The sequence below is a fragment of the Simochromis diagramma genome, unplaced genomic scaffold (assembly GCF_900408965.1).
Source record: "Simochromis diagramma unplaced genomic scaffold, fSimDia1.1 OVJJ01000342.1, whole genome shotgun sequence".
NCBI lineage: Eukaryota > Metazoa > Chordata > Actinopteri > Cichliformes > Cichlidae > Simochromis > Simochromis diagramma.
In genome coordinates, this window is record NW_024386790.1 from 26460 (window position 1) to 31570 (window position 5111).

General features: G+C 38.6%; 1 pseudogene; it reads left to right on the forward strand.

The window, feature by feature from the left end:
* The first annotated feature begins 39 nt into the window (after positions 1 to 39).
* Positions 40 to 3898, forward strand: LOC120728575 (annotated as a pseudogene).
* The last annotated feature ends 1213 nt before the right edge of the window (positions 3899 to 5111 follow it).

The following is a 5111-nucleotide window of genomic DNA, read 5'->3' on the forward strand; positions in this document are numbered from 1 at the left end:
TCAAACTTCATGATTTTGTTCCCGACCATCATACAGTGTGAATAAACAGGCCGAGGACTGCCAGCAACAGGATGACATGAAGATAAGAGCGTCTCTCTCACAAGAAATCATCTGCTAAGGTTTGTAGGAGATAATTTAATAAAATTTAAAGTTTCATGTTCTGATTGCCTTTTAGGATTAGGCACCCTGGGACAATTACCAGATTTCAAGTGTTATCCATAATTTTTCAGCAACTGAGTGATGCTCTCAGTATGTACCCAAACTGGAAAAGCTATTTGCTGAATCCCTGCTATACATAACTAAGGCAGTTATGAAGGCTAAAAGCGGGTAGCTGTGAGGTAGCATAACATAAGCACCAAGGAAGGTTATAAGTAAACAGCACCAGCAGACTATTTAAGTTTCTTTTAAGTATACTTTATTTTTGGCATCGCCATTCTACCATAAAACAATCAACCTGGTAGCCAAAAATCCCACTTGCTTTATACAGGACTTTACCCACACCTGAACCTCGTTAGTCGCTACCATTGAAACAAATAGGTCAGACCAAACAATACAATTCTAAACAAAGCTAAATGGTTTGAAAAGTAAAACATTGCATACAATACAACTCAAAAGGCAACTTTAAAGAAAATAAACAATACTATACAAAATGAAAACCCTTCATTTGGTTACACCCAGTGATGCAATCAATGACCTCATGACTCTATATAAACAGGAAGTACTGGGGCGGCCCTTCCCATATACCTGTCTTAAATATAGGACCTGAATAAATGGACAAACATGGTAAGTATAACCAAAGTAACATAAAGAAACATAATTTACCAGACATTTGCCTGTGAACAGGAGAAAATTCAAATGACCTGATGTTTAGTAGTGTTTGCTTTAAAAAACATATGCATGGATGTAATGGATGTAACTACTGCTACCACAAACAAACCCGGGATAGTGTGTTAAGCAAAGTTACACCAGCAATGTCTAAATTAAAGCATTATGGCTGAAGGTAAAATAACAAGAAAATGAATTATCAATATGGTTAAGGGACAAGTGGTAAATGAGTTCATGCCTAACCACTTTGTCACATTAGCTTACACCATCAAGTTAAAACTAATAAAGAAGTCACTGTTTCCTGTTGGCTCTCTGCCAAAACTCATGGAGGCTTAAAGCCACTCCTCTATAAGAGGAAATACATGTCAAGACACCATTTACCATTTGTTCACTTTCAATACAATTTCACACCCATTACAAAGTCATATGTTTATTTATAAAATAAAGGACTGCAATGTTATGATGTAGTTTTTGCAGTTACTGTGGTTTTGGCAACTTGAAGTTAGTCTTTAATTTAGTTAGTTGCACCAGAGGAATACTATAAAATAATGGAAATTTACTTTTTCCATAATTCAAAAAATGATGTTGGACAGTAAATTAAAATGCAATTGTTGTAGCTTTAAATTTACATGAAATCTTATTTTTGAAGATTTTTATGGTAAAAAAAAAAAAGGTATTTACATGTGTAAAACCGAAAACAAACAGGGTGATGGCTGCATATTTGAGGTCTGAAAACTTTCAACTGGTGACATTTAAACATTAAATCTTAGTGTTGAACAGCCAAATAAATTAGATGTGGAAGTCTCTTTCATTTGCTGGCAGTTCAAAGTCAAATTAATTTGAATGATTAAACATTCTTGGTGTGTGTTTCGTGTTCTAATAGCTGCAGTTCCAGCAGAATAAAAGAGATTTGGCAGCAGATTAGACTCAAGTATAGAACGTGTAGTCTAAGGAGCTCGGAAAGAAAAGCATCTAGACTTCTTTTAGGTCCAGACACTTTTCTTTCTGAACCTTCATGGACATATAGAAAGTGAACTTTTCTGCATGAACTTTGTGGCTTTTGGGTTTAGTTGCATTACACTTGAACTGCTGCATACTGCCTAACAAAAATATGTTATTTTTTCTTTATCTCATCTGCCTTTGCGTTTTGCATTTGGGCCATGTTTCTTGCTGTAAACTCTGACAGCACCTTTGTAATTGCCCTGCCCCCAGAGTTAACTGGGTGACAGGTGAGATTCTTCTTGTGCAACAGATCCAGACTTGCTTGTTTTCTGCAGAGTCACCGCGCAAAGTAAGTAAACCTGATAAACTACCTAAAACTCCAAAGTAAAATGTATAAAAATGATTTTGTCATTGTCAAATAGCTCATTATTTGACAATGACAAATTTCTATGAGTGCTGTGTTAACATGTGTGCTTTGAATCAACAAACAGTGTCAAACTGAAACTGGTTTTGGTGCGTTTGCTCTGCTGCTGTGCCACTGCTCGTCCTTTCATATTTGCCACTTCAGTTGGTCCTTGTGCATTTTAGTGAGTTTGTAGTCTTACTGATAGCATTGTCTTATATACTTTATATTATGATTATGAGTGCAGTCGGTCCTATTTGATGCTTAAATGGTGTATGAATAGTTTAGCATGAAATATTTTACTATTTTGGATTGAGTTATTTTCACAGTGGTACTTTGTGTTGGTATACACCCTCTAAAAAACACAGAAACTACAAATAGATTTAAATTTGAAGTAAACTTGCTTTAATAGGAAGGTAAACGAACTTCCTTCTTTTCTTCATTCTTCAGCTGTAAATCAGCAGAGATGGCAGAGCTGATGGAAAATGAGGTAGTGAGGGCTTTCAGTACATATGCAGTTATTGTTGTTGTGAAGATGCTACTGATGGGGCCAATGACTGGATACTACCGCTTCACCAGAGGGGTGAGTTCAAATGCAAGCATGTTCTACATTTTGGGTATTTCTCTGTAACATTAGCTTAGTTGCTTTATGGTTTTATAAGGCTGCAAGTTCAAAATTTACAAGACTCATGTTGGTTTAAGAAAAATAAAAAATTACATAACTTCTCAGTGTTGATCCTTTCAACCTGATATATTGTTGTGATAAGTCCTGGTAGAAACAAACACTTGTATTCTCTATTTTTTAAAGTCTTTCTCTAATGAAGAGGATGTAGCCAGAAAGTCTGCAGAGGAAAAGAAGAAGCTGCTGAAAACTCACCCAGATGTAGAACGAGTTCGAAGGTGAGATAATCTGGCCCTAAAATTCAGATACTACAGAATCCTGATGTGTCTTTAGAACACAGGTGTCGAACTCCAGGACTCGAGGGCCGGTATCCTGCAGGTTTTAGATGTGTCCTTGATCCATCACAGCTGATTTACATGGCTAAATGACCTCCTCAACATGTCTTGAAGTTCTCCAGAGGCCTGGTAATGAACTAATCAGGACACCAGTCCTCGAGGCCTGGAGTTCGACGCCCCTGCTTTAGAACAACGGTTGATCTAAAGAAGTTAAGAAAACATCATGTTTGTTTGTTTGGTTTTTTTTTTTTTTGGGGGGGGGGGGGGGGGGGGTTAGGGTTTTAGGGAGTGTTTGATATTCTTTGGACAGACACTACCAAAAAACATAAATGTGCATAATCAATTGTGTAAATAGTCGTGCCTACTGTACTAATAATGTGGCACATCTCAGTTGCTAAACCTGTTTGTTTGTCCTCTAGGTGTCACCAGAATGACTGGAGAACATTATTCCCTTCGTTGATGTCTGGCTCCTTATGCTCTGACTGGACCCGAGCTTCTGTCGCTCTTCTTCACTTTCGCATTGTCGCTGGCGCTCGGAATCTTCCACACCATTGCCTAACATTGGCGCTCTGCCTCAGCCGAGCAGGGGTCTGTCCTGGGCGTGGCATGCTGGTCACCTTCTCAATGGCTTACAGAGTGCTCAACACAGTTCTTTTCCTGTAGAAAACATGCTTGCCCATAGAGCTGACTTTCTTAAAGACATATGCATGTGTTTACTTTTCTCTTGCTGCATCAATCTGTGAGCTTGACAAATAAACATTCTTTGCATAATCTTTTGTTTGTTGGAAATGAACAAAATGTGTGTGGGTTTTCTTAAGGTACTGAAGAATAGGGCTGGGTATCATCACTGATTCCTATAAGTGAAATAATTATAAGTGTTTTGTAATTTGGCACTTAAAAAAAAAAGTTTATATTTCTTTGGTGATATGGCTTGCATCAGTCACATGATGACCATTAACCAATGATTGCCCTTGACGACAAAGCGCGCTGGTTACGAGTTCACAAAGACCACGCGCATTTTTTTTGCCTGGGCGGTCTGGAGCTGTAGGAGAAACTAGTGATGTGCGATACCACTGATTTCCTTTCCGATCCGATACCAAGTAAAATTCAGGGTGGTATCGGCGATACTGATCCGATACCGATACTCTGTACAAAAACTTGTTTCATTGTATTTCATAATACAATATATAAGTGTATTATGTAATTGTAATAATAACATAACCATATTGCTTCATAATGATTAGAGGACATCAGACAACTTGTTTTTATTCCTTAATAATGAAGAATAATCATATAGAAATAAAAACAAACCTGACGTTGTGAGCTATTTGAGCATGTTGCCTGCCTGCAGCACTAAAGGACTCTGCGAGAGACGTCTGTCTCTCCCTAGCAGCACCTGCCCCTCTCCTCCTCTTCAGTTCGCCTCAACATAAGCTCATCATATTCTGTGATGTGATTTACTCTGAGGTGTTTGACGAGGTCAGTGGTGTTGCCACCATTTAAAAGGTTCCTTCATGTAATGATGTGCTAGAGGGTGTGGGGGGAGCCACAGCCCCGTCCTCCAGGGCATGAAGCAGGTATGGAGGAGATCAAAAAAAATAAAATAACAAAGAGCACAGGGAACATTAACACATGTACCAGTTGTTGGAGAGGTATTCCAGGAATGTTTAGTTTCTATAACATTTTTCCATCATCATTAAGATTAAGAGCAAGAGTTGTTGAGTGTGGATAATTAAATAATAGTTTATTGCAATGGCAGTTTGTGCCTTGTTCTCAGATGGACTGCAAGTTGAGTGAGATGAGGAGATGAAGGAGGAAGAGGTATCCGAGGTTCGACTAATGGACGGAACTCTCCTTTCCAGCACCTTTCCAGGGAGGCTGAGGAATCTAATTCCCCTATAGCTGTAACACACCCTCCGGTCCCCTTTCTTAAAGATGGGAACCACCACCCCAGTTTGCCAACCCAGGGGTACTGCCCCTGATC